Below are 18,676 nucleotides of genomic sequence, written 5' to 3' on the forward strand. Positions count from 1 at the left end.
GTTCAACCGAATTTTAGCTACAGAATTTTATTTATGCTCTACCGGGATAGTCAAAATTCATACCTGGGCACTTTCTATTCCATAAGTTTCATTTCCATTCTATTGCAATTTATTTCCACTCTATTCATTCATCTACATTTGTAGTGTGAATTAATAATAAACCATTGTGTTGTGCAGAATAAACTACTTATTCATTATTAATTAATTATTCACGCGGAGCATGTCCCCTGCATCAGCATCTACATCCCCTCACACAGCATGTATGAAAAAAATTAATTCATGTATAAAAAGATGCTTTCACATGCACATTCACATTACTGCATTCATATTGCCTTTGTAAAAATACAGCATTTGCTATTGTTTTATTGTCACCCTGCTTAATAAAAGACCTTTGTGGGCACTTTAAAGTAATGATTAATTATCTAGATTAGTAACCTCAGCGTTCTGGGTTTAGAGCATGGCGGTTACATGACAAAATATTTAGAGTCAGATACAACAGCATGCTCTCTCAGCATCAAGTCTGGCATTAGACATGGTGTTTTCCTTAAGTGTTTCTGTAACAAGGCAAAAAAAGGGACAGAATTTAATTTTAAAGAAGGCCAACAGAGATACTACCAAGGTTTAATCTATTTAAACCATTTAGTTTCTCCAACAGCGCTATGGTAGGATTTATTTCTACACATTGCATGTGGAATACACTAATTTGCATACTCTAACACCTACAGCATGATGTACTGTATGCATCGCTGCAAATTCAAAGTTCCCAAATACTCACATGCATGCTGTAGCATATGTGCTCAGACACACAGAAGAACAGATAAACACACTCACACAGAGCTGATGCCCAAAGCAACCCAGCTCCATCTGCTTAGGATTCTGTCAAGCTCTTCCTCTTAACAGCGGACAGAGTCCCTTAACTATGTCCATTCACATAACTGTTATAGGTTTATTACAGGAGTGGAGAATATGGGAATATGGCACAGGAATGTGAAGTACCACCTCCGGCCGCCAGTACGTCTGGATCTCACGCGCTCAGCGATGCCCTCTTGGTACAATTACATTCTCTGAAAAGGCAATTACTGACAAAAGTGCTAAAGGTTGAATGGGCTATCAGTCATAAAATCAATGAAGGGGAGAACAAAGAGCTCAACTTTTACAGAGAAAACTGCTGGGCAACTTTTAATGTTGCCACTAAGATAGGACAGTTACAATACATCACATCTTCATTTCGTTCTATGTGATATGGCAGCACATTAAAAAAGGAGTAAAAATTGACTCAAAAATGCATTTTTAGCATTTTTTTCTATTTTATTACAACAACAGACAGCACACTTGATTGTTTATAATGGTTTGTGTGTCTTTTTTTTTTTTTTAAAGCAAACTGTGTATAGTGTTATGTATTTTAAAAAAGGGTCCGACTCTCCTCACTGTGGCCCCTCCCCAGTCACTTAAATAAAATATTATAATGCCAAATCCATGCACTGAACCTAGAAATACAATAGTAATTTGAATAGAGAAAGATGGGTTCAGTTTTTACAGAGCCCCCAAGGTGATATGGAGAAAAAAAGAAAGAAAAAAAAAACATGTGCTGGCGCACTAGCTAGTATCTAGCTAGCTAGTAGCACAACATGATTACATCTCCTTGGTTGTCTAAATACATTTGTTTATTTTGATACGCATGTAAACAATCAGGAACAATGAAAACACAATTTTTACCAATGTACACAATGTTTATAGCTATACCATGGCTGTATTAAGAGAACAAACTAGCTATACTTGTAAGAGACATAAGAAAGAAGCTCATGAACAAACATGTTGCTACGACAACACAAATAGCGCTATTGACATCAACAGTCAACAACATTGTTCATTATAACACTTCTGTTTGGCATGTATTAATTAGTAATGCTTATAAAAATGTATTTAGACAACCAAGGAGATGTAATCATTTTGTGCTACTAGCTAGCTAGATACTAGCTAGCATGCTACGCGCTAGCAAGCTAGGTTAGCCTTATTGTTTGTTGGATTAGCAAGAACTCAATATCTCGCAAAACAAAGTCCACATCTCGCAAATCAAAGTCAAGATCTTGCAAAAGTGATAGTTCCAGTACATGTTCTACATGTTTCTATTTTTTTGTTTTTGTTTTTTTTTTTTTAGAAAAAGTGAGTACATGTTTTATTGATTTTTTTTCTCAATGTCAAGGTCAAGCTCTCCACGTCACCTCGGGGGCTCTGTACAATTTTAGTTAGTAGAGGGAGGTGAAAATGTGAGAGACAGACCCATGAATAAGTTCACAGAAATGAGACTTTCACAGAGAAGAAATTGAATGGAGAGTGCAAATAGATCAGTTATGATTACACAGAGAATTATGTGGAGGAGGAAATGTAGAAATTCAACAGAGAGGAAACAAAGCAGAGAATAAGTGGAGAATGACAGCTTTAAATGAAGCAGAGAAAAGTAAACGAGGACACGCAGAGGAAGAGAGGAATATGGTTATGATAAGACGGGATGTGTTTAATAACGGTCAAAGTCAATGTCCTTATCTGCCCTTTCCTTCTCTTTTTATTGGCCTCTCTCCTCCTTTCTGTCTTTATTGTACATTCTTAACCTTGTCCTACATGCTGTTCATGATCATGTGAATTTATACACTGTACACATGCCCAATGTACAATGAACTGTAGAAAAGAAAATGCATGAATTATTTTTTAACAACTTTTTTTTAAATGGGGAAAAAGACACCTGGTTGTTTTGGACAATGTGATATTCTCAGCAGATAACCTCCCTAATATGTTCAGAATACAGTCTTAAACAAAATCATGTGCTTAGCATTAGACTACTTTTCAAAGAATCAATCAAAGAAATACAGTTGCACCATCAGTGGTTAACATCCAACGGTCTTATTTATGTTCAAGTTACACATGAATATGCCCGCTAATCAGATATTTCCCATATAAGAAATCATTACCTATGAAGAGTTATGACACATACCAGAACACTCTATGTGGTTAAGTGAACCAATAAATAACCACTCTGCTCAAATTAGACCCTGATCATGTACCAATGTGTCCATGGCCCTGAAAGGTCAGGCAGCTAGTTAAATAATTTACCACAAAAATTGCAATATGTATAAGTCTCACCTTCATAAGCTTACAGCCAGACTACAAGGGGTGGCTGTGGCTCAGTGGTAGAGTGGTCGCCTGCCAATCGGAAGTCCCATGTCAAAGTGTCCTTGGGCAAGACACTAAACCCCGAGTTGCCCCCGATGCTGAGCCAATGGTGTGTAAATGTGTGTGTTTATCTGATGAGCAGGTGGCACCTTATATGGCAGCCTCGGCCACAGTGTATGAATGTGTGTGGTGAATGGTTCCTGCATTATGTAATATGTACAGACTGAGCTCCAGTCTAATATCTCTTTGCCCCAGTGATGAATAGTAACTAAGTACATTTACTGAAGTACAATTTTAAAAAAGGTACTAGTATTTTCATTTCCTGCTACAAAACTTTGCTAAATGTCAGAGGCAAATAATGTACTATTTACACCCCTACATTCTTTTAATAACTTTATATCATCATATTTTACATTGTGCTCACATATTGCAGTTTTCCTAATGTTTTAAGTTGTGCTTCATCCAATAACAGACAGACTAACTGAGGCCGGGTAGTAGCCCAGTATAGGAGCACTAGTTAGTTTCTGATAATATAAAAGAAATTACACTGTGCTGTGTGCATTTGGGATCCCCACCGACATCACTTATTTTGATTCCCAGAGAAAATGGAAGCACCGAGTAATTTATTCTCCACTGTGTGAAAGAGCTTTTACACAATGGAGAAAACTGATCATAGCTGTCCACTGCTTCCCAATTCTTACATCTAATATACCATGGACTTAAATAAGAAAAAAACAATGCCTAGAATCCGTTCACTAAGGAAATACATTGTTATTATTTCTTTGTGCAGCAGCATAGTGGCAACAACAGAAAATAACTCCCTCATTTGGGCTAAGTAGGAAAATGACATGGCTGAACGAAAGCAAATCTATCACAGGAGGCGAGTCTGCTACTTCTTAGACCAAAAAACTGTTCTTCTTGCTCTGCAATAATCTGGTCCTCACGGGAAGTAGCTGGGGCTGATGAATGTTTACTCTTTTGTGCCTCCAATCTGCATCTTGTGTGTAAGTGGCATTGTATACTTAATGATGTATTAAACTCCATGCTGGTGTGAAATATTTAACAAATTGCGACACTCTTAATGTAACAAGAAGAGCCGAGCTTAACTAACATGTTTGGATCTACTATTCACAAACTACAAATAGGGGCACATTAGTGATACAGAAGAACAATGACAAAAGCAAACAATGCTCTCCAGTGTTCTTACTATATATATATATATATAAATATATTTATGAGTTCTCAGTAAAGTATGTGATGTAATGATAATACAGAACAGAGGAACATAAAAATATATTAAGGTTCTGATGAATAAATGTAGTTAAAACAGAAATTTAAGGTATGAAACCTAAAGTTAACGATTCTGATGAATTGATAAACGATTCTGATGAATTCGTATTTAATTTTTGCCCAAGAGTGAAGCGTTGGTCCAATCAGGTGCCGCCACAGTGGTTGTGGGAGGGTGGGGCCTGTTTTCTTTGTTGGTCAGTGGTCATTGAAGAAATAATTTGATAACTGCTAGTGGCAGGTCAGGAAGTCATTACACAAGCCTGCAGAGCTGTCTGCTCCACTGAACTCAAGCAAATCTGCTCTCTCTCCCCTTTTAGGGTGAGCAACTGGAACAGTGACAGGACAAATCACTCGCAACGTCATGGCAACCAAATAAACAACAGCACGAGACCGAGAGTCCAGCATTTTCTCTTCAGGCATAGTGACAAAACAGGGACAAAAGCCTCAACAGCTGAAAAAAATCCTTTCGGAAACATTGTCATTTTCCTGTATTTTCCAGTTCATGTGCGCTTAATATGGAGCTAGAGCCAGGAGACGTTAGATTAGCGTTGCAAAAGTGGCACGAGGGGAAAAGGCTAGACCAACAAAACCACCCATACCCAAACAGTAATGTGTAAACAACAGTTTGTAAATTTAGAGGTCTATACAGCGACTCCGCTGGTTGCCTGGCAACTACCCTATGACAATCCGATCCAAAGAGGTTACTCCCGGCTGATGATTTGGCATTAAGAAAGTAACTATTGAGCTCTCTCCACTCCTGACGCTGTCCATGGTCTCAAAACATTGTATGCGTCTCCACAAAAACCCTCAGCTGGCCAAGAAGAGTTTAATTCTGAACCGGAGATCTGTCACCGACCACGCTGGGAGGCTGACATCTCACATTATTTCTGCAGCTGTGGCCGGCAATGGAGTTTGAAATGTTAAACATTTGCAAACACAAAAACAGAGACGACATTTGTAGTTGGTATGACACAATTTCACTCATACTATAGCTGCCTTATACACATGTGAATTGTACAGGTATTCTTGACTTTGTATGCTTGAACTGCTGTCTGCATGCAGACTGATGGTGACGATTATGAACAATGGCACAATGTCTGCCTCAATGCATAAAAGACAGGCTTGAAGTGAACAGCCGTGACTCTTCTGTGTGACTCCATGTTGTGCATTCTGGGGTTTACGGACCCTCTGACCCAAACAAACCTGCCTGTGTATTCCCTTGCCTATGGAGTAAGAGATAACAACAAAGTCTATGAAACACAAAAAAACAAAACATTAAAGAACATCTGTCTATTTCAATAATGTTTATTTTTATACAGCTGTAGTTTCATCCTCAGGATCAATATTATAATCATTCTATCAGAGGGTCGTGTCACATTGGGATGGCTTTGCAGCACGGCTCATCAGCTGTTTCACTCCAGGGCGGGACAGTAACGGTTGCCTGATTGCCAAGGCAACCATTTTTTTGTCCTCCGGTTAAATATAATAAATATTGGTGAAAACAAACTAAAACTTACAAAACTGGAAAATCTTATTGAAAAAGTCTATTTTTTTATTTGGTTGTCTTTTTTATTTGGTGGTCTCTGTGTCCACATTTGGACACTTATTGGCTGACGTTCTATCAAAATATCTGTTCAAATATGAATATGAATGATCTAGTTAAAGAAAGTCCCATCAATGCTGTCAAAACTACCGGATCTTACTTCTGTCCTTCACAATAAAATACCATGCTTCAACAACTGAATTATGCAATTAAAGCTCCTTAATTTCCATTACAGTAAAAAGAGAAACTTTTTAGAGGGAAAGATCGTCGCCCAAGCGCTCTTACTTCTATTCCTCATCATCGTCACTTTCATGTACTTATTAGATATCTAAATGTCCATGTACATATAGGAATATTCATACCTTGATTGTTAGATGGGTATAGATCAATTCTGCTGAAATTTTTGGTGATGATCGGAAACGTAAAGTACCACGAAAAGACCGGATAGCGTATCAGGTCGGAGGTGTCCGAATACGGCCAATAGCAGCTAGTGGCGTCTGAACCAAGGTGGTAAGCTGGCATCCACGAAGCGTAACTCCTATGGCGCCATTTTAATGCTACAAAGCATTCACCTGCTGTTAGCATCCCATTGACTGCTATTCATTTTGGAGCCACTTTGACAGTTAATAACTTTACATATGAAGCGTTCAAAAACTTAAGTTGTCCATTGCTAATTTGTAAGGAAACACGACAATGTGTAAAAGGCTCCATTACCTTATGCCTCACGTTATGGCTCCGTGGCAGACATTTTTTGTAGAAATAGGCTAACAATTGTGTCATAACCAAGCAACTTGCTGTTGCATAATCAACAAATTGCCGTACTGTCAGGAGAAGCACGCAGACAGTCTGGACTTACATTAGCCGTTTAGGTTTCATTACTAATGTTAACTAACATTTTTAGTTAAGTAAGCGCAATGTTGCGTTTACTGGTAAACCTCTTGGCACTCAAAATGTTTCTAAAATACCCTTTTTGCATCTGGTTTTGTCTTTTAACAGCAAGAAAGAATTGTTAAAAGTTATTATTACATTTTTAATAAACATTCAAATTTCCACCTTTTTTGTACTGATCAAAAAATTGATCCGATCCGTGAGTTTTGTGATCTGTTGTACCCCTATTTGAGAGAGATGAGAAATTATATTGCAAGTTATTATCTCGTTGTTTCATTATTAAAACATGTGGTATAGTTACATAAGAAATTATCTGCTTCAAATATAGGCAGATTAAAACATGGCAACCGTATTGTCGATTTAGGCAACCTAAAACTAATGCCTGGTTGCCAAGCCGGCAACCACTTTAAAAAGTTTGTGCCGAGCCCTGCACTCATGAACAACTGTCTGATCCTTTCTATCTGATTATTGTTTCTGAAATTAACGAAGGCATTAGTCCACATCTGGAATACTAAAATGTCCAAAAAAATGCCAACTGTACTTTTACAGATGCACAAGAACGAAACACAGCTTTTTCTTCCGCAGTGCATCATTCACAATATTCATCTGAAAATAGTTTGTTGATCTTATTAGTGGTAATCATAATAATCAAGCACAAGTGGCAATATAATGATATAAAGAATCAGAAACATGGAGTCTATTTTTATTAAACAACTCAAATTATATGTACACACACACACACACACACACACACACACACACAGAGAGCTTGATTACAAATGGGAAACAGATGCCTTGATACACTTGAATTATGCTTCCACACATAAACAAATAATGTCATTATTCTTTCACATCTCATTTCATAATCAAATGATGAAAGAAGCATATCTGTGTTATATTCCAATTAACGTTCATTTATTGTTTGTGCCACCTTCCACACTCAGGCTACTCGGTGTTCATTGAATGATGATTAATATGGATAAATCCATAAATCCACCAGGGTAATACGGTCATATTTGGTAACTGCTCATCTCTGTAACTTGCTTGTTTCCATTCAGAATCATCAGTGCTTGAACCGGGCCGGTTTGGAGTTCTGGCAGATTAGACCTCTGTCTAACTCAACACTGTTACTTACAACTCAGAGATAACTATTACTACTGAAATGTACAAATGCTGCAGTTATTCTAGGCCTAAATGTCATGAAAATGGTCTAATACTAGTGACTACTCACAGGGCTAGGTGATGAACAACTGTTGCCAGCAAGCTAACTGCAGTCACAATAGTTCACCAAACTTGCTGGATTGTAAGCTTGCAAGCTTATAAGTAGCAAGCTAGTAAGTTTGCTAGGACGTGACCAATTTCTGGTTTATCCAGCAGCTTTCTAATTGAACTAGACCACATTTTGAATTTCAAACAACAGCCATAAATGTGCCTTATTTCCAGTGTTTGCTGACAGATTGCAGTCAACTTTTAGGACAATAAGTTTGTACCATCAACTTCTGTATAACAGCCTAAAACACACGCTTCCTTCAGGAAGTAGTTTATACTCAGGCAGAGAATGGTTAAATAAACGTGAATGGTGCAACATGGATAATAAGCTACGCTTACACTTGTTAAAGTTAATCAAAGCTGAACTTATTGCCAAAGATTCAAACAGACTTTGGCCTTATTTGCACAAATACGCTAATGGGTAAAAACGTATCAATATTTTATCAGATGTGCTGTCTGTTTAGATGGCAACAGCGTTTTTGGGGCTTAAAATCGCAAAAAAGGTGAAAAGTGTGAAGACAGCGGTGTGGAGAGAGACGAGAAAATGGCGTTACGGAGTAGGCTACAGAATTTATAGGATCCTGTTATCGAAAAGATTTTCAATGCAATGGCTCAACATTTAAATGATTAAGACAATGTGGATGAGGTTTTTATAGTTTGATGATGGTGTAAGCTATTCATTTGAGCCACAGTTGGCTACAACATGAAGAGAAAGAGAGCGAGAGGCAACGGTTGAAGGGCTTTGATTGCTGTGCTTTGGCTTATCCCGGTCAATTGTGTCGGTCATCATCAGACGGACATGCAACTCCACCTCCTCGTCTGTCCAGACAAAACTATCAGCCTTTGTTCGTTTTGCCATGTTTTGGTTTTGCGTTAGGGAGAGGAGCAGAAGGAGGGCTGTATGCGCAGATTTAGTGGTGTTGTGTGGCAGTGCTTCACACCACCACCTAGCCGCCTGGCGTGCATAGTACATCCAGTTTCACACACTTTTGTGTCACCTTATGCACGCAGATAAACACGGAATAAAAAGCTAGAATGCAACTCTGCATTTTTGCGTTTCTCCTCAGATTGTTTCCGTCTAAACATAGCCTTACTTAGGCTGATTCATTGATTTGCAGATACCCAATTTAAGTCACCATCTACTGCTCATGCCCTTTGTCAAGCCACGAGAAAGAACAGCAACAGGACATACAGCATCTCTGCGTAGTCCTGGTCCTCGTCATGGAACCTACTCTTCCATTGGATGAGGGGAAACCAGCAACACATGAGTTTAAGCGCCTCAAGTACTCTGAACTGGCCACTGAGTGCAACAAGGCTGGTTGGACTCCCAACATCCCCCCAGTGGAAGTTGGATGCAGGGGCTTTGTGGTCAAATCAGCAATCCAAATTGTCCCTGCTGCTGGTATGACTGGGGCAACTGCCCCACCTAAACAGGGATCATTGCGACATACACTCACCTAAAGGATTATTAGGAACACCTGTTCAATTTCTCATTAATGCAATTATCTAATCAACCAATCACATGGCAGTTGCTTCAATGCATTTAGGGGTGTGGTCCTGGTCAAGACAATCTCCTGAACTCCAAACTGAATGTCAGAATGGGAAATAAAGGTGATTTAAGCAATTTTGAGCGTAGCATGGTTGTTGGTGCCAGACGGGTCTGAATATTTAACAATCTGCTCAGTTACTAGGATTTTCACGCACAACCATTTCTAGGGTTTACAAAGAATGGTGTGAAAAGGGAAAAACATCCAGTAAGCGGCAGTCCTGTGGGAGAAAATGCCTTGTTGATGCTAGAGGTCAGAGGAGAATGGGCCGACTGATTCAAGCTGATAGAAGAGCAACTTTGACTGAAATAACCACTCGTTACAACCGAGGTATGCAGCAAAGCATTTGTGAAGCCACAACACGCACAACCTTGAGGCGGATGGGCTACAACAGCAGAAGACCCCACCGGGTACCACTCATCTCTACTACAAATAGGAAAAAGAAGCTACAATTTGCAAGAGCTCATCAAAATTGGACAGTTGAAGACTGGAAAAATGTTGCGATTTCTGTTGAGACATTCAGATGGTAGAGTCAGAATTTTACCGTAAACAGAATGAGAACATGGATCCATCATGCCTTGTTACCACTGTGCAGGCTGGTGTGGTGGTGTAATGGGTGTGGGGATGTTTTCTTGGCACACTTTAGGCCCTTAGTGCCAATTGGGCATCGTTTAATGCCACGGCCTACCTGAGCATTGTTTCTGACCATGTCCATCCCTTTATGGCCACATGTACCCACTCCTCTGATGCTACTTCCAGCAGGATAATGCACCATGTCACAAAGCTCTAATCATTTCAATTGGTTTCGTTGAACATGACAATGAGCTCACTGTACTAAAATGGCCCCCACAGTCACCAGATCTCAAACCAATAGAGCATCTTCGGGATGTGGTGGAACGGGAGCTGCGTGCCCTGGATGTGCATCCCACAAATCTCCATCAACTGCAAGATGCCATCCTATCAATATGGGCCAACATTTCTAAAGAATGCTTTCAGCACCTTGTTGAATCAATGCAACGTAGAATTAAGGCAGTTCTGAAGGTGAAAGGGGGTCAAACACAGTATTAGTATGGTGTTCCTAATAATCCTATAGGTGAGTGTAGATTCTTTAACGGCATGGTAGAGAACACTCAGAGATCCAGATCTAGGCTGTGTATCAAAATGTGACCAAATAAAGTTTCTGTGACTCTTGTGGAACTGATCACAGCTCGCCTTTGAAAAGTCCCATCACAGCCAGATCTTAAGTGTTTCTTTTTTCCACCAATAGGACGTCTGTGTCTGCCTTCTCGGAATGTTCCACTGGAGCTTCCAACCAATCATCGTCAGTGGGCGCAGTGTCTCTGTGGCCCTGCTGGATCGCATTAACATCACGCTCATTGAAGGCGACAGGCCAGCAGAGCCGGGAGAAAACCAGCAGAGAGCGGAGGGATTTTATAAAGTGTAAGGACCCTGATGCACCTTCCGTCCCGTGGTGGACATCACAGATAGATGCATCCAGCAGTGCTGACATTTCTACTAGTGCTCTTCCACTTAGTTATTTTGCCTCTACTGTCATTTCTGCTCAAACCTAAGAATGCCTGCTTTGCTTCTTTGTGGTTTAGTTTTCGTGATGTAAGGTCTGTCAGCGGCCAAAAATAACAACAGGCTGTACTTTAAAAGTTCCAGTGTTTCCTTTAGGATTTTTTTTTTTCTTTTTTTAGCAGTGGGGACAGCTTTGTCCGAACAACAACCATCTTTTTGAGGAACTATAGGGCACTTAACATCTACATCAGGTCCACACTTAGAACATGTTTGCTTAATAGTCGACTTGGAAGAAAGCAAACAATAAATTACATCAACACAACACACAACAGTATGTGGAGTTAAACTGGACAGGGCCAAATCTTCTGAAAAGTTCTACTTGTTGTTAAATTACAATGTGTGCGGCGGTCAAAATATCCTGCATTATGTTCGGCAGGATAATTTAAAAGGCAACCGCGACTCCATTTTTTGTACAGCCCTTTTCTGATACCGTGGTGGCAGAAATGTTGCCATGGTGGGCCCCACTACAACATCAACATAGGGGAACCCCTGAGTTCACCCCCTCTCCTGGTCTTTGCTTGTCATGCTTTGGCACTGACATTTAGGAGCAGCACGACTCATTTCACATACGTGAAGAGAACATTCAGGAGACTTTGATAAATTTACACAGGAGCACACTCAATTGAGGAGAGTTTATAATTACACAAAGTATGGTGCTATCCCAAATTCTGAAGTTCCTAAAGGTGTATTTAAACCCATGCTGGAGGTGTTAAATTTAGCTGAACCTTTAAAGTACACAAATAATTTTGTTTACTTACTGTATATATATATATATATATATAGTATTAGATATATAATTAATATGTTAATATGTGTGTTTTTTTCACAGCTGTCAAACCTCCTGTTTCTTTTTGCAGCATTAATGTATTTGCAAATATCTTTTTTACTTTATTACAGCATGTGTAAAATATATATAAATATATATATTATATATATATATATAATTATGTGCATTGTGTTTTTTTCACAGCTGTCAAAACCTGCTTTTTTTTCTTTCTGCAGCAGTAAATGCATTTGCAAATGTCAGGCACAGCAGTCGTTCTTCTGAAAAGATTTTATTGCTACATTGTGGAAATCAGAGCTCCATGTTCTTCTGTGGCACTTTTTTTTTCTTTTTATTCCAGTCAATCGCCATTTTTGAAAAGAAGCTGGGGGTGTGGGGGGGGGGGGGGGGGGGGGGGTGGGGGGGGAGTTAACAATCAAACGTAGTCCTCAGTGACAATCTTGTACACACTGCATTCAGATTCTCTCTCTTTGTTTAGTATCAGTTTGTTCTTAAACACAGAAAAAAAAAACGTTCACTCACTCTCATCTTCTTTGGGTCTATATTATATGGTTATGAAGTGCAGTACACTCTGTGGCTGTGGGAGGTTGTCACAGCTCCTGCTGCTTCTTCAATTTAATAACGTCTTACTTTTACTTTTAATTCTTATTTAGTGCAGCGAGAATGCACTAAGAAAAGGAGCATTGCCTCTCATATGTTTCGCCTTATCAGCAACAATGTTTCACCTCAACCTACTTCAGCAGTCAGCGTGCCAATAACTGAAATGTGTGAGGCAAGGAAACATATTTCAGGCCATGAAGAGCATCTCCACTTTAACCTTTTACTAACAGATAAAGTGCACCACTTGGTCTGGAATCAGCAACCATCGGAGCACTGTCACTTTACAGTTAGAAAACAAGCAGGCGTGAAGGCAACCGATAATTCTCAATTTAGTCAAAACAGGAAACAGAGTGTGTATGTGCGTGCATTCATGTTTACTTCAGAAGTACAAATACTGAGAACAAGGACAGCCACATTGAATAGAGTTAGGTAGCATTTGCATTACAGTCACATGTCACTATGACTATGTTGTCATAATTACAATAAGAAGAATTAGTCAAGAGTAGGGCTGAACAATATTGTTTTTTAGCATCTACATCGCAATGTCCGCGTGCGTGATAGTCACATTGCAGGACGTGATAGAAAAGTAAACTCTGTTTTCCTTTTACATGACTATTACCGGCCGAACCCTTCCCTTTTAAGACAGGTAGCCATGTGGGCAACGTGTGTATGTCACGTTAGTCCGACGGGGTTTGTTATGGGAAGTGAGGCTCTCCGTGTGTAGAAAAGTACCGTAAGTAGCCGCTGACACAGTGATGCGCATAGTTTTTGATGGGTGAAGCTACAGTAGTCCGTGTTTTATGTTCTCTGCAAATACAAACTAAATCACCTGATCAATGCAACATAATCACAACGTCTCCCGGCCATTTTCCCCCGCAGAAAGCTGCCACCAGCCAGGCTAAAGTTAATATAGTTAGCCTAAAGAAACAAGCAGAAAGCTGCTAACCAGCCAGGCTAAAGCTAATATGAGTTAGCCTAAAGAAACAAGCAGAAAGCGGCTACCAGCCAGGCTAAAGCTAATATAGTTACTTAAGAAACAAGCAGAAAGCTGCTACCAGCCACTAAAGCTAATATAGTTAGCCTAAAGAAACAAGCAGAAAGCTGCTACCAGCCAGGCTAAAGCTACTATGGTTACGCCTCTAAAGAACAACATAAAGCTGCTACCAGCCAGGCTAAAGCTAATATAGTTAGCTTAATCCTTGTATCGTATTCGTGTCAAATTGACCCATTTCAAATTTTTAGAAGAAGAAAAATGGTACAAGCTACATTTTTTCTATCTGAAAATCAATGGCCTTGCCGTATTTTCTGTGATAAACATGTATCCCTGACTCAATTCAGAAAATTGTTCTGGATATGACCACTTTTTCCAAGATAAGAGTGATCACATAGTGGATTTTTAACATGATTTATAACCTTATGATAAAAAAACGAATCCTGCTTCCATTTTTAATTGTGTTTTAGTAGAGACTGATTACATTCCCGAAACATATATGTTATCTCAATTGTTTGAAATTAAGATAAAGACAGTATTTGTTAATAGATCATGAAGTAAAATTTTATTTCAGAATTGTTTTTAAAAACCCCAAAAAGTCACGGGTCAATTTAACCCGAGGGAAACGAGAGGGTCCCGAAAGTGAAGACAACACAAGGGTTAAGGAAACAAGCAGAAAGCTGCTACCAGCCAGGCTAAAGCTAATATAGTTAGCCTAAAGAAACAAGCGGTCCGTCCGTCCCGACTAACGTTGTGGTTCGGAGCTGCGACGCTGGAAACGTAACCCTAATCTACTACAGAAGTCAGTGTCTGATCTAACCTCATTTAAACTGATTTAATTGTTGTTGGATACACAGTTTGTTATTAGTGTGCGTGACATGCAGGTCTGATCAATTTATCAAACGAGCTGGCCTTGTGCAGGTCTAGTCGAGATCACTTTAGATTCCTTTTGATGTTTCACATAAAATGCATTTCTTTTCATCTCTGACACAGGTATGATGTGCTAGTAATTTGGATTAAATATGCACAGTTTTCTTTGGAAAAAAACTCAAAAATTGATGAAATTAGAAATTCCCTGCTGGGCGCCTTATTGTGCCTGTCTGAGCTCAAATTGGTTTGAAGTGTTGTTTGTAAAGTAGATTGACACCTTCTGTTACTAATGGATAAGCAATAGAGAGCCAGCACTAAAAACTGTTCGGGAAAATGTGCAAGGAGACTTTTTTCTCAAGGTAAGGAATTTTGCCAGGAGACATTGAAACTCCAGACAGTCCCTGTCAAAGGGATTTTGTTCATTTCTACCATCGCCCAGAGGAAAAATAGAGGGGAAAGTGGCAGGAGGAAACAAGGAAGAGAGAGATGAAGCACAATGCATCCACAGGCCCTAATGAACGCTGAAACTGTGTGCCAAAGTGACTTCCAAGAGGGATTTAAGTGGCCTTCATATTACTATATCAACCATTTATCTACAAATTTCATACATGCATACAAATGTCCTCTGCTTCTGTACACCTACATCCCATCTCTCTCTTTCTTACAGTGACGCTCCTGATAAGAACTTAAGCTTCTTCCATCAACCTCAACAAAACCAAAACATGCATTCATAAGCGTCAACATGATATGAATGCTACATTTGGTCTGGTTTTGTCATTTGGTCTCTGTTAAAGTTGCCCAAGATGATTTTCTTACTGGCAAACTAAAGAGAAACAAACCTTACTTTACACACACTGACATATTTATTGAACGCGTTTTTGCACTCTCAAGAGAACTGTACCCTCAATTACATTGTTGCCAAGATTATCTTTTTTAATCTTTTGCCCGTATGTTGTATAACTAATGGGATACTTAGACGTGTATATATATATATATATATATATATATATATATATATATATATATATATATATATAGACATATCGCCACGGATGAAACTGCATTCTTTTAGGGATACACCAGGATATACTCCCCTCACCAGATAAACATGTGGTTCATCAGAGAAGAAAACTGTTATTATGGACAGGTATTAAAGACTGACAGAAGCTGATTCTAAGAATAATAGCTGGATCATGTTTTACTTCATGCTATGCAGAGCCTACCCTTTAGTCTAAGCTAATAACCTCCATCATAACTTCACTACTGAGCCAACACCAGTAACAACAGCCTGCGCAGAACGAGGCAATGAGCAATAAAATAAATATTTCAAGACTATAAAGCCCAGACAATTGGGGGATAGCTAGGGGGGAATTTCCAAAAATGAAAAATCCGAAGCAAAGACCAAATGACATGTTCATCCTGTCAGGCGTAGAGAGGGTGCATGTGGATGTTAAAGTGAAAAACAACACTGTTCATTTATATCTAAAATAGCATCTGTCAAGTAAGTGAAATAAAAAGTGTGGTCTGGCTTGCTGAGGCTTCTTTTCCTGAGGCGCAGGGAAGTTTTTCTTTCTACATCCAATTGGTATGTTTTGACTTAAATAGATGTGGCTAGGGCTGCAGCTAACAATTATTTTCATAGTTGATTAATCTGTTATTTTCTCGAACTGATTAGTTGTTTGGGCTATAACACGTCAGAAAATTGTGAAAAATGTGGATCAATGTTTCCCAAACGCCCCAAAAGACGTCCTCAAATGTCTTGTTTTGTCCACAACTCAAAGATAGTTGCAGATTAATTTAAAAGTTGGCAACTAATCGATTAATCGTGACAGCTTGAGATTTAAGCTACGGTTGAGAGCCTCTCATCCACTAGTATTCCTCCTTCTGTGCGGTGATACGGTTGCTAGGTGTAGTTCCGAGAAAAAAAACTAGTTTCTACATGAAACTGCTCAAAACCAGGCCTGTTGATTATCTTAAGTAACCGGGTCATAATTTATGAAAAGTCATTGCTGTTTTTCAAATGTATTTTTTTGCCGCTTTGAGCACCACAAGCCTATAACTCCAACACTGGGCAACTCACACCCAAACAATCTAGACTGATAAATAGTAGGACTGGGTGATATGGTGAAAATCAAATATCACAAAATATTTGACCAAATACCTCAATATCAATACCGCAAGGATATTGTAGTGTTTTCTATTGGTGCTTTCACAAAAATATTTACACAATGAGATTTTTGAGAAACAATCATCAGTAATATGTATGTAGTGACTAAGTGGGTAAAGGCAAATAATAGAACAGTTACAATAGTCTGGTAAGTTCAGAAAATGAAATCACTTTACTGTAATGCAGACTCTAAAACCAGGAAAAGACAACACGATAGACAACATATTTTACGATATCCAAAAACTAAGACGATATCTAGTCTCATATCGCGGTAACGATATATTGCCAAGCACTAATACATTGCACTACAGGTAAGACAGAAAATCTGTATTTTTGGGGTGAACTGTCCTTTTGACTGACAATAAAAAACAAGAAAAAAGAAAACAAGTGTTTCTAGTCATGTGAATAGAGTTATTATGTAAAAGCAGAGCAGCACACTTCTTTTAAAGAATGAGGGAAGCTTATGTAAAAGACCATGATTGTTCCAACCAGTACACAACCACTTACTACAGCTCTAGCCCCACATCCCTCTGTTTTGCACCAACAATTTGCCACATTTGAGCCTGTCCCAGATCACTTACTTCGGAGTGGAAGTGGACAATAAAACCCTCAGACAGCTTGTACGGTGCCTCGTCATTCTCCATTTCCACTGAGGAAACAAGTTTTGCCTGACTGCTTTTGAATACATTAGTTTTGGCGGTGCACAGAGCTTTACCCACTGATACACTTTCCTTACACTGCCTTTTCATGGCGGATTTGAAATCTCATAATGTGCAGTGAAGTTTTAAGGGGCTGTACTGAAAAAAAAAGAGAGGGCTGGGATTGCCTCTACAGAGCTCCTCCCAAGACATAAAATACCTAGATTTATTTTACAGCCACATATGCACGAGCGGCTGGACCGGCTATCAACACAAAGAAGCTCAGTATACAACACACGCACAGAGGGAGTGTGACTTAATTCTCTGCTCAGGACGCCATTACTCCACTATATCTGTACATAGCACACAGGGCTATAAGTGGGTAGGGGTCAGTTTGGGAAAGGGCCATTATGATATACACTCCCCTAAAGGATTATTAGGAACACCTGTTCATCCCTCATGATGGCAATTTCTAATCAACCATCACATGCAGTTGCTTCAATGCATTTAGGGGTGTGGTCCTGGTCAAGACAATCTCCTAACTCCAAACTGAATGTCAGAATGGGAAAGAAAGGTGATTTAAGCAATTTTGAGCATGGCATGGTTGTTGGTGCCAGACGGCCTCTGAGTATTTCACAATCTGCTCAGTTACTGGGATTTTCACCGCACAACCATTTCTAGGGTTTACAAAGATGGTGTGAAAAGAGAAAAACATCCAGTAACGGCAGTCCTGTGGGCAAAAATGCCTTGTTGATGCTAGAGGTCAGAGGAGAATGGGCCACGATTCAAGCTGATAGAAGAGCAACTTTGACTGAAATAACCACTCGTTACAACCAGGTATGCAGCAAAGCATTTGTGAAGCCACAACACGCACACACCTTGAGGCGGATGGGCTACACAGCAGAAAGACCCCACCAGTACCACTCATCTCCACTACAAACAGGAAAAAGAGGCTACAATTTGCAAGAGCTCACCAAAATTGGACAGTTGAAGACTGGAAAAATGTGCCTGGTCTGATGAGTCTCGATTTCTGTTGAGACATTCGATGGTAGAGTCAGAATTTACGTAAACAGAATGAGAACATGGATCCATCATGCCTTTTACCACTGTGCAGGCTGGTTGGTGGTGTAATGGGTGGGGGTTGTTTTCTTGGCACACTAAGGCCCCTTAGTGCCAATTGGGCATTGTTTAAATGCCACGCCTACTGAGCATTGTTTTCTGACCATGTCCATCCCTTTATGGCCACCATGTTCCCATCCTCTGATGGCTACTTCCAACAGGATAACGCACCATAAAATTTCCATCAACTGCAAGATGCTATCCTATCAATATGGGCCAAC

At 39.5% G+C, this 18,676-nt stretch overlaps 1 protein-coding gene and 1 long non-coding RNA gene across 3 annotated transcripts in view; one reads left to right on the forward strand and one right to left on the reverse strand.

The window, feature by feature from the left end:
* LOC116702306 (uncharacterized) overlaps window positions 1-6,483 on the forward strand; it is a 153,605-nt gene extending 147,122 nt beyond the window's left edge. Inside the window, exon 3 of the long non-coding RNA XR_004335121.1 lies at window positions 6,118-6,483. This is a non-coding gene — a long non-coding RNA (uncharacterized LOC116702306). The remainder of the gene's footprint in view (window positions 1-6,117) is intronic.
* Window positions 1-18,676, reverse strand: part of asic2 (acid-sensing (proton-gated) ion channel 2) — a 402,742-nt gene that overhangs the window by 260,682 nt on the left and 123,384 nt on the right. The gene's annotated exons all lie outside the window — the stretch shown is intronic.

The sequence above is a fragment of the Etheostoma spectabile genome, chromosome 15 (assembly GCF_008692095.1).
Source record: "Etheostoma spectabile isolate EspeVRDwgs_2016 chromosome 15, UIUC_Espe_1.0, whole genome shotgun sequence".
NCBI lineage: Eukaryota > Metazoa > Chordata > Actinopteri > Perciformes > Percidae > Etheostoma > Etheostoma spectabile.